Source organism: Salmo trutta, chromosome 5, assembly GCF_901001165.1.
Source record: "Salmo trutta chromosome 5, fSalTru1.1, whole genome shotgun sequence".
Classification (NCBI taxonomy): domain Eukaryota; kingdom Metazoa; phylum Chordata; class Actinopteri; order Salmoniformes; family Salmonidae; genus Salmo; species Salmo trutta.
The window spans coordinates 9,902,432-9,915,166 of record NC_042961.1 but is presented as its reverse complement, the minus strand read 5'-3'; the positions used below and the strand labels follow the sequence as shown (position 1 = coordinate 9,915,166).

Below are 12,735 nucleotides of genomic sequence, written 5' to 3'. Positions count from 1 at the left end.
CATTTCCCTTTTCACAAACATTTCTCTGTACACACACATGCCCCTGTACACACACAGTCCGCTGTACACACACATTCCCCTGTACACACACATTTCCCTGTACACACACACACACACACATTCCCCTGTACACACATTTCCCTGTACACACACATGCCCCTGTACACACACAGTCCGCTGTACACACACATTCCCCTGTACACACACATTTCCCTGTATACACACATTCCCCTGTACACACACATGCCCCTGTACACACACAGTCCGCTGTACACACACATTCCCCTGTACACACACATTTCCCTGTACACACACATTCCCCTGTACACACACATGCCCCTGTACACACACAGTCCGCTGTACACACACATGCCCCTGTACACACACAGTCCGCTGTACACACACATTCCCCTGTACACACATATTCCCCTCTACACACACATTCCCCTGTACACACACTTTCCCCTGTACACACACATTCCCCTGTACACACACTTTCCCCTGTACACACACTTTCCCCTGTACACACACTTTCCCCTGTACACACACTTTCCCCTGTACACACACATTCCCCTGTACACACACTTTCCCCTGTACACACACTTTCCCTTGTGCACACACATTCCCCTGTACACACACTTTCCCCTGTACACACACTTTCCCCTGTACACACACATTCCCTTGTACACACACTTTCCCTTGTACACACACTTTCCCCTGTACACACACATTCCCTTGTACACACACATTCCCCTGTATTCAATGAAGAAGCCTCCTGAATCTTACTATATACAAAACAAATGCATATGTACTGAAAAGCTCTTCACTACACATTGTTTAGGTATTAATCAATGAGTTCAGATCAGAACTCATGACGACTCTCATTTCACTCCGGATCCAGACACTTGGCTCCTACTACTCACATTCATCCGTGACATTAACTTGACATTTATGCATCTTCTATCTGACATCATCTACACAAGGAATCATAAACCGCCCACTCTAAAAGAAGATACAAATTATAAACAAAACCACACAACGTGATAACTGACATGTTTTTCAAAGTAATGTTGAGATGCGCATTACACATCTGCTAAGGTTGCTAAGAAATACTGTATTTAACCTCTAGCATAAATACTTGTGCCAATTAAAATCTAATAACCAGAAATATACTAACCCACATATGCTTACATTTCAAGACAAATCCTTATTTCAAAAACTACTCAACTCCATTCTATGCAATTACAAAGCAATTACTAAATTACTATGAGTTTGTAATACAAAACTTTATCTACCTTCAAATTCAGGGATTGTCATATCACAAAATGTACTAATCTAATTGACTAGTAGCTATACAAATGTATGATCTTAATTTGACCAGTAATGTTACAGCAAAAGAATCCGGCAGCAACAGAATTTGAATGTTAACACTCTTAGAAAAAAAGGTGCTATTTACAACTTAAAAGGGTTCTTCAGCTGTCCCCATAGGAGAACCCTTTGAAGAACCTTGTTTTGGTTCCTGGTAGAACCCTTTTGAGTTCCATGTAAAACCCTTTCCAAATAGGATTCTACATGGAACCAAAAAGGGTTCTCCAATGGGGACAGCCAAAGAACCCTTTAGTTCATAAAGTTGCTAGATCAATAGTTAGGCTATAGCCTGGCAAAAATTAGGCTACATGAAAAATGCAATATTGTTAATATAACTGTGTTATAGTGTCGGGGTTTCAGTGAATTTTTGTAAATCATGAAGTTCATCTGTAGGAAAATTCCCTTCAACAAAGGAGTGATCAAATTAAGATCTTACATTGATCTTGGCAAGCAGATTTCACGGAGGCCTCCTTTTTCTGCCCAGTAACAGAATGCTGAGTAATTTCAGACATAGCCTCCCACACTCACCTACCCACGCTGCACTGCTCTTGGTGTGCACCCTGGTCATAATACCAAAACTACCAGCACTTCACAGACGCCCACCACACAACACAACAGACGCTCCATTTACAGTAAATAGGTGCAGTAGAAGTGGAACCAGAATGAGGGTGGGGGATTCTCTTACCCATAGAGACCCATATATCATGGAAAACACCTCAGCCAAGAATCCTTCCCGCTTCAACCAAAAGCTTAACCATCTGATTTGGGTTATAAAGTGTGACTCTATCGTTATACAATTCCTTGCACTAAAGTTTTCCATTAGAAATGATATGTGTACTATACATTATGGGGAATTGTATTATACTATGCCTTAAAGAAAACCTTGGGTTAATCAATCTAGCAAACAACCAATGAGGTGCATTTGTTTAAAGGCCCAGTGCAGTCAAAAACAGTCTGGCTCTAACTCCAGTTTGTGCAGACATCACCAGGTGGTAAATTAGTTAATAGACCAATAACAAAGAGAGTTCCAAAGCTCTCTGCCAATAAAAGACAGTTTTCAGGTTTCCCCTCACCACTCAGACCACTCCCAGACATTCCTCGAAAAATTATTGCTTGAGAAATGTACCTTGCTAAGAAGCAATTTTTGTTTCTTTTTTACCTTTTTGATTGAAAACAATCACAGTAAAATACCCACCGGGCACAAACTGGTTAAATCAATATTGTTTCAATGTAATTTGTCAACGTATTGTGATATGGAATCTACGTGGAAAATACATTGGATTTGAAAAAAGTCCACAGAATTACCACAGAATGAAGTAGTCATTGTAACCAATTTTCAACATAGACAAACCTTGTATAAAATATATTGAATTTTCACATTTGAAACAACGTCAGATCTTCAATGTTATATGCACTATCAAAATAAAAAAATATTATAGGCTGGGCAGCACCTCCAGGGTTTTAACCAAGCCCAGCCCTGCTTCGCTTTTATATTTGTCACTGACTACTACCAATGTGATATTGTGAGAATGACTGTTGAGAATCCCCCACCTAAAAATTCAATAGATTCACTGTTGCTATCAAAGTAATTTCAAAGGGTAGTTTTAACAGAGCAAATAAAATGTAAATATACTTTATAAGTCATATATCATCAATTATGCCGTTTAGGTCTATATAGCATTTACAAAGTCATCAACAGCTTTTGTTTCAGTTCAACTCAGGTTTCAACTAAAAATAGACAAAGTTTAACTACAATAGATTTATTCCTAGCCACTGGCTTAATCCTATTCTTAATTTTGAATCTTGCTTGAGATGGAGACGTGAATCCAACATATGAATTATTAATTTGTAGACAAACTGGAATTACAGCCAGACTAAGTCAGTGGCACAAAAGACACATCTTCTTTAAATTGTGATATTTGGTTGCGTTGACAACCTAACACAACTAAATTACACTTTTGCAATACAGTAAATAGCCTATTAACTTGTTGACAAGTTAACAAATGATATGTTGTATTCACATCTCCAACTAATCCAAAAATACAAGTTAAAGAATAGGATTAAACCAGTGGCTCAGATGAAACTATACAAGCATTAGATATCCTTTAAATGCTGCATTGTCAACCAAACACAATTCAATAATATGTTTGTTATACAGTGAATAGCCTAAAGTTAAGTCTATCTTATAAACTAATGTAACAGTCGTTATTCAACCTTAAAATGTGTAACACTTCCACGGCCACATTTTGAGGTTAGCCTCCTGTAAGTATAAATGTCTTCTTATATAATCATGTTCAAGATAGCATGCAAAGGTCGCAGGTCTGTGGAGAGCTTCACAATTGCCCTAATAATCTGCTCAGAATCTCCAATCATCACTTACACCATGTATTTTAACGTAATCTCAACAGCAATCCAGGTCATGTGGTTGTGCTATTACATGAAGTACAGTGACTACATATTAAGTTGTTTCATTAATACAAAATATCTGACATTGTATTGCAACTTAAACTGCATTTAGATGGAATTCAACAAACTTCTGTCTGTCTTTTTGAGTGGGTGAATAAAGGTTGAAATCTCATTGATTGACATCGCAATCAAACATCAGCCAAATCTCTGCGTTGAAATAACGTGGTGTGCCCAGTGGGTACTTAATTGTTACCCAGAATGATTTGATATTGAGATAAAAACGGCTGAATTGGACCTTTAAAGACTGTGCATGTTTCACGTGTTCTTGGTTATACAGCCAAACTGACTGAGTAGAAGAGGAACCATATCTTGGTCATGGACACATTTAGGTGATCATGTCAAGTGTTAAATAAAATGGATTCCACTTCTGCTTTCAATATGCCTATTACTGATTCATTGGGCATGTTCAGAACAGGATGGTGACTACAGCTTAACAAGAAGCGCAACAGTATTTAGAAATGAAACTACATGAAACTATGTTCCAAACTCTTCAATTGTAGAGACTTCTTAAAAAGTAGGCTACTGTACATGTGAAACATGCCAGGAGACAACAGTCCTCAATTCAAATTCAGCTCCAATCAATACATTATGCCATGTTGTTCCAGTCAGTCTGTAAGTTATTGGAAGTCTTTCAAATGCATACAATTTGTGGTTCAGTTTGGCAAGCAGCATACATTACAACTCACACATTAGCTCAATCATTTGAAATGGTAATACGCCTATGGACATCCTTTCTATATAATTTAACCTAGCCAACGTCCATGAGTGATCCGTTTCTATTTCTCATCAGGTCTCAATGTCTCCACAAAGTTGCATGGCTTTACACCCTGTGATAGTAGGAACAACATCAGACACTAAAGACATTGACAACACAAATGACACTCGAACATGGGTGACCCAGCATATGCTTACCATTCACTCACTCCTGGTCCTCTTCAGAACCCAAACCCTCTGAAAACAAAGAACAACAGACAGACTCCATCCATCAGAAATGGGCCAGTTTCACCACACTGAGTGAAACTCTTTCCCTGCCCACACATAGCTGAATGCCCCAGTCACACAGCACCCCCAACCAGGTGCACCACAGATATCCAGATACATTAGAGAGAGCACAAACCGAGTGAGCAGCTAGCAGAACAGATTCGCTCATGTCTTAGCTGAGTCACCAAAACCACCACTTCCCATCTCTGCATGCCTGTCATAACTCCTCTAATGACTGGTCAAGTTCTCAGGATCCCATGCTGTACCCCGGGAAGGTTGGGTGTGGGAGAGTGTGTGTTCCCAACCTGAGGGGGTTGGATGTGATATGAAATTTACCTCTGAATTGGACATCTGTGTGTGTGTGTGTGTGTGTGTGTGTGTGTGTGTGTGTGTGTGTGTGTGTGTGTGTGTGTGTGTGTGTGTGTGTGTGTGTGTGTGTGTGTGTGTGCGTATACTGCCTCCGTCATAGCGATAACCTCATATTAGTGTCTCATGATAGTAGAGTACAGGAGGAGATTGACTCTTTGGCCATTATTCATCAGTATCCCAGACCATTGATGCTCTGGTCATGTTATACATCAGTATTCCAGACTACTGACACTCTGGTCATGTTATACATCAGTATTCCAGACTACTGACACTCTGGTCATGTTATACATCCGTATTCCAGACTACTGACACTCTGGTCATGTTATACATCAGTATTCCAGACTACTGACACTCTGGTCATGTTATTCATCAGTATTCCAGACTACTGACACTCTGGTCATGTTATACATCAGTATTCCAGACTACTGACACTCTGGTCATGTTATTCATCAGTATTCCAGACTACTGACACTCTGGTCATGTTATATATCTGTATCCCCAGTATCCCAGGCCAGTGCGGCTGATCAACCCTCCAGGCTCTCCTTCAGAGGGGTCCATGGGAACTGAGTAGCTCCTTTGTAAACAGACACTTCCTCTGCTGCAGTTCCCACGCTGGTGGACGTCCCATTCCACACACACAGGCTACAGTATATTAGTACATACAGGACAGAACCCTGCCACGGCTTGTTTTAATCAGCCCCCCCCCTTTGCCCTCAGAACAGCCTCAATTTATCTGGGTAAAGACTCTACAAGGTGTTGAAAGCATTCCACCTGGCTGCTGGCCCATGTTGACTCCAGTGTTTCCCACAGTTGTGTCAAGTTGGCTGGATGTCCTTTGGGTGGTGGACTATTTTTGAAACACGCGGGAAACTGTTGAGTGTGAAAAACCCAGCAGCGTTGCAGTTCTTGCCACAAACCGGTGCGCCTGGCACCTACTACCATACCCCGTTCAAAGGCACTTAAATATTTTGTCTTGCCCATTTACACTCTGAATGACACACATACACAATCCATGTCTCAAGGCTGAAAAAAATCCTTCTTTAAAGTCTCCTCCCCTTCATCTACACTGATTGAAGTAGATTTAAAAAGGTATCATAACTTTCACCTGGTCAGTCTATGTCATTGAAAGAGCAAGCGTTCATAATGTTGTGTACACTCAGTGTATATGTACAAAGAGGTATATTTTACAAATCAAACGGAAACTGTAGAGACATTATGACTGAGAAATGCTTGCTCAGTGTTGCTGCGTGTAGGAGGATCGGGGGGTTTGGCTGTTTCCACTCAAATCAACGTGAACTTTTTAAAATGCTGACTTCTAATTGAACAGAAAGGATTGTGATCTGATTACTATTGTTGCACTATTCACCTTACACCAGAAATGATTCTAGAAGGGAAGACAACTTATAAAAACATACCTGGCGTTCTACCACTAGCAGATATAAGGTGGACATTTTGAGTGCATGATTTTAGTCCCTAACCAATACCCATGCCTATAAGACAAAGATATCCAGAATGTCACTCTACACAGTCATCTCACCACAGAATCTAACTGTTGACTCATATCCCTGTTGTTTCTGGTCTCTACAGATATGTGCATGGTGAATCCTTCTGTGTTTCAATAGATATTGCTCTGTCATGGATGAGCTTATACTATATGTAAAGTCACGTACAGATATATGATCTTCATTTGACCAGTTTCTCACAGATGAAAAATACACCTGCAGCAACAGGAAAATGTGAAATATAGTGTGGATTATAATTCATGGACATTTGTGTATGTGCAAATCAAGTCTGAAATTGTAAAGTGGAAATTACAAACTTTAGAAGCCTTTTTCAACCATACGTTTGCATTTCCTGCTGTGCAGGAATATATATACAGTACCAGTCAAACGTTTGGACACAGCTACTCATTCAAGGGTTTTTCTTTATTTTTACTATTTTCTACATTGTAGAATAATAGTGAAGACATCAAAACTATGAAATAACACATATGGAATCATGTAGTAACCAAAAAAGTGTTAAACAAATCAAAATATATTTTAGATTTTAGATTCTTCAAAGTAGCCACCCTTTGCCTTGATGACAGCTTTGCATACTCTTGGCATTCTCTCAACCAGCTTCACCTGGAATGCTTTTCCAACAGTCTTGAAGGAGTTCCCACATATGCTGAGCACTTGTTGGCTGCTTTTCCTTCACTCCGCAGTTCAACTCATCCCAAACCATCTCAATTGGGTTGAGGTCGGGTGATTGTGCAGGCCAGGTCATGCAGCACTCCATCACTCCTTCTTGGTCAAATAGGCCTTACACAGCCTGGAGGTGTGTTGGGTCATTGTCCTGTTAAAAAAACAAATGATAGTCCCACTAAGCGCAAACCAGGTGGGATGGCGTATCGCTGCAGAATGCTGTGGTAGCGATGCTGGTTAAGTGTGCCTTGAATTCTAAATAAATCACAGATAGTGTCACCAGTAAAGCACCCCCACACCATCACACCTCTTCCTCCATCCTTCAGGGTGGGAACCACACATGCGGAGATTATCCGTTCACCTACCCTGCGTCTCACAAAGACTTGGCGGTTGGAACCAGAAATCTCAAATATGGACTCATCAGACCAAAGGACAGATTTCTACCGGTCTAATGCCCATTGCACAATCTTTGTCCAAGCAAGTCTCGTCTTCTTATTGGTGTCCTTTAGTAGTGGTTTCTTTGCAGCAATTCAACCATGAAGGCCTGATTCACACAGTCTCCTCTGAACAGCTGATGTTGACGTGTCTGTTACTTGAACTCTGTGAAGCATTCATTTGGGCTGCAATTTCTGAGGCCTGTAACACTAATGAACTTATCCTCTGCAGCAGAGGTAACTCTGGGTCTTCCTGTCCTGTGGCGGTCCTCATGAGAGCAAGTTTCATCATAGCGCTTGATGGTTTTTGCGACTGCACTTGAAGAAACTTTCAAAGTTCTTGAAATGTTCCAGATTGACTGACCTTAATGTTTTAAAGTAATGATGGACTGTAATTTCTCTTTGTTTATTTGAGCTGTTCTTTACATAATATGGACTTGGTATTTTACCAAATAGGGCTATCTTCTGTATACCTACCCTACCTTGTCACAACACAACTGATTGGCTCAAACACATTAATTAGAGAAATTCCACAAATGTACTTTTAACAAGGCACACCTGTTAATTGAAATGCATTCCAGGTGACTACCTCATGAAATTGGTTGAGAGGATGCCAAGAGTGTGCAAAGCAGTCATCAAGGCTAAGGGTGGCTACTTTGAAGAATCTAAAGTCTAAAATGTATTTTCTTTTTTTAACACTTTTTTGGTTACCACATGATTCCATATGTGTTATTTCATAGTTGTTATGTCTTGACTATTATTCTACAATATAGAAAATAGTAAAAATAAAGAAAAACCCTTGAATAAGTAGGTGTGTCCAAACTTTTGACTGGTACCGTATATACATATTTTTTAACTGTCAAATTACACAGGCATGCTATTTGTAAGAGGCTCCTTTTGATGAAGTAAAAACTATTTTTTTTGTGGCTTGAGAAGGAGCTATTTCTGTACTTCTGTAAATGTGCTTGTCGTCTGGTACACAGGAAGGGCCTTTTGCAGCTGAGATGAGTCAATCCTAGATGAGTCGGTCATGTTGCTACGGAAGCAGATATATTTCCAGATATACTCTGTCACACACCCACACAGGCAATGAGCCATACCATCACGGGAAACAGAAAACGCTGGAATTACAGGAAGACTTTGATGTGAGAGTGGCAACTTTGAATGAATGGTCCTCGGATCTGCATTTGATATGTCTCTACATTTTATTCTGAGGCCTGCAACGCTAATGAACTTATCCTCTGCAGCAGAGGTAACTCTGGGTCTTCCTTTCCTGTGGCGGTCCTCATGAGAGCAAGTTTCGTCATAGCGCTTGATGGTTTTGGCGACTGCACTTGAAGAAACACATTTTATGTAGAGACATATCAAACACAGAAAATGTAGAGACATCAAATGCAGAGCCGAGGACCGTTCTACAGCCCTGCAGGAGTTGTGGGTTAAGTTGTGAGTCAGGAAAGTAACTGAGTCAAGATTAGTACTATTCTAGTCTAAACAGAGTTGGTTCTCAGCCAGGTCATAGACCTATTCTTCATTGTGTGCTTAATTACTCAATGTCTGACATGTGGGGGCGAGTCTGCATGCATTACATTTTCCCTCCAACCCTAACTTCACAGTCCAGACATAAAAAACACTACTGTACTATTTGGGTGATGCAGTGTGTCTGACCACCAACGATGAGAGTTGTTCATAACAGGGTGCTAGTATTATCTTAGCACATACCCACCCCCCCTATGCACTTGCCAACAGCATTACTGGCCAATAAGAATTGTATGTCTAATATGTATTAGGTCGATCCGTTTCACACAGTAAGAGAGAACTGAAATCCCTCAGGTGCATACTGAATACACACACACACACACACAATGTCCTTGTCAGGACAATTAGGCCAGCGTAGGCCAACAGCTGTGTCTCTGTCCTCATTATAATAATCGTAGGCCAACAGCTGTGTCTCTGTCCTCATTATAATAATCGTAGGCCAACAGCTGTGTCTCTGTCCTCATTATAATAATCGACAGTGTGAAACACTTTCTCACTGCTCATCCCTTCCTTCCCCACTGCTGAGAAAATGCCTGCCAATACTTCTACCTGACACAAAACAAACAGTCAAAATCCTCTAATCCCAGAGGGGACAGAGAGAATAGAGCAGCTCACTAGCCCTACCCATCACAGTCCGCCCGGCACGGAGGCAGGAAGCATTCAGACAGACAAGGATGTTGGGTGTGACTTCATGGCACACTTCCCATATTCCCCTGAATGAGAGCCAGCCAACATCTGAGGATGACCTTTGACCTGAACCAAAGAACCCCTTCTGAACATACTGTAGTGTTTTTACCATGTTGATACTGGTATACCAGTTACTAGATTTGACAACACAATGTCACAGGGCTCAGTACAATAAAATGTTATCAAGGTAGTTACACTTTCATCTAGACTTGTATCGACAGTTTTGAGAAAGTACTAAAGTATCAATTTACCTTTTAGTTAGCAACCGAGAAAAAGTTTGTGTTAGTGGGAACAACAACGTGTGTCATTATCCATTTTTATTTGACCATAGTGAGGTGCTCTCACATCACTATTGGAAAACCTCTTGCATGGTTTTTGTGAAAACAGTGCCACCTTGAGACAGAGACATAACTCTACAAAATTGTGGAAAGGAAAAGCTAACGTCTCTCAAAATTTTCACTAGATGGCACTAAAACCTAATATAGTCAATATCGCATCACCAGGTGGATGTGAGCTCTTCACAGCTTTATAGAGCTGAAACCATTTTCATTCAAATAGATTTGAGTACGTTCCCAAAGTATGATTTTAAGGATTTCAATCTGCTATCACTTCATCATCTTTTCTGAATACCTATTGGACAAGCCCTCTTTTATTGCTCTTCTCCATAACTGTAGACACATTAAACTCAGTACACTCAACATTAGCTTTATTCAAGTTGTGAATATTACAGTCTCTATTGCACCACCAGTCTTGGTACCAGTTTGGAGCACAATACTAAAACCAAACGAGTTCAGACTCCAACTGCCATTTCAACACTACACACGTTGTTTTAATGAATGCAAGTGTCAAGGCCACCACTTCCTCTTCTCTTCTGCCGTACAATGTCAGGTTCTTACTGGAAACCAGTCCCTCTGACTAAAAACAGACTGGGATGCCATTGTAAACTGACTTACCATTACAAAACTAGGTTTTAGTTGCAAGCCTTCACTGTTAACCATATACACTGAATGCACAAAACATTAGGAACCCCTTTTGCCCTCCGAACAGCCTCAATCCGTCAGGGCATGGACTCTACAAGGTGTCGAAAGCGTTTCAAAAACGTTCCACAGGGATGCTGGCCAGTGTTGACCAATGCTTCCCACAGTTGTGTCAAGTTGGCTGGATGTCCTTTGGGTGGTGGATCATTCTTGATACACACAGGAAACTGTTGAGCGTGAAAAACCCAGCAGTGGTGCAGTTCACATTCAAACCGGTGAGCCTGGCACCTACTACCATATCCCATTCAAAGGCACTTAAATATTTTGTCTTGTCCATTCACCCTCTGAATGGCACAGATACACTATCCATGTCTCAATTGTCTCAAGGCTTAAACATCCTCCTTTAACCTGTCTCCTCCCCTTCATCTACACGGATTTGAAGTAGATTTAACAAGTAACATCAGTAAGGGATCATAGCTTTCACCTGGATTCACCTGGTCAGTCTATGTCATGGAAAGAGCAGGTGTTCCTAATGTTTTGTACACGCAGTGTAGCGTCACAAGCTCCAACCCCCACCAACTCTCTCTGTTGAGTGTTTTCAGTGTGCAGTGACCAGAGCTCCACAAGTACAGAAAGATAGACAGTCTTCTGGACCATGACCTCTATCCTGTGAAATGACTGTTCTATTCACATCCTATCAGGTGAATGTAGCGAGCTAACTGAGCCAGACTTAAACCACATGAATGGATATAAGAGAGAGAGAGAGAGGGAAGTCCCAGAGTACTAATTCTGAGATAGAAAATTGGTTCATTCAGGCTCGGGAAAATCCAGAGTTTTGAGTTGTAGAGTAAATGTAACACTGAAGGGCTTAAGCCTCCTGGAAATGTTTTAACTAGCGGCAACCTGTCATCTCCTGTCCAATCTGAGCAGAGGTGAATGGGATAGAGGGGGGGTTGCATTCACCTCTTCCAGTCATTTTATATCTGTGGTGAACCATATCTGTCCATCTACAGTAAACTTTGGATATAGGATACAGTGGCAATGAACCATACCTGTCCGTCTACAGTAAACGTGGGATGTAGGGTAGTAAAACATTCTAGATAGCTCACGCCCCCTATCTTCTTGTCACTCCGCAATGAAAGTATGTGACTCGGCACTGTAGTCTCACCACAAACCTTGGCCCATATAAATGTAGTTAAAGAGCACGCATTATGTTCAAATTTGGATGGAAGTATGAAATGTGCGTAACGTGCGCAATAAGGCAGTTCTCCAAATGGCGTTGTAAGATTTCCAACGGTTCAAAGACTACAGGATTTTGAAAAGTTTCACACTTAGTTTTTTTCTTTTATACAAAAAGGAACAGGAAGCAAGCCTTCTATCTCACGCTGACACCGCATACTTCCCTTTATCTTTGTAAACCGTCCTTTACGCATGAGTGCTTCGTAGTCTCCATTTTTTTCAAATGTATCAGCCAGCTTCAAACTTGCTTCACTTCCCGAAATGTCAATTTCAGAGGGAAGTTATCGTTCAAATGTATCCATAAATATATGTACATAATTAGTATTTTTGCACCCATTTAATTGCACCCTAATAGGCCCTTGTTTGTACTTATATTTCCATTAAAGTATTACTGTATAGCTTCCTCAAACTGTAATATGTCAAATATTCGTTATATCTTTATTTTTTTATGTCAAGTCACTAACTAAAACATATCAAATAGGTTATTTCGTATGT

The 12,735-nt window shown here is 40.6% G+C and overlaps 1 long non-coding RNA gene across 1 annotated transcript in view; it reads right to left on the bottom strand.

Moving 5' to 3' along the window:
• LOC115193634 (uncharacterized) overlaps window positions 1-12,735 on the bottom strand; it is a 33,713-nt gene that overhangs the window by 20,762 nt on the left and 216 nt on the right. The gene's annotated exons all lie outside the window — the stretch shown is intronic.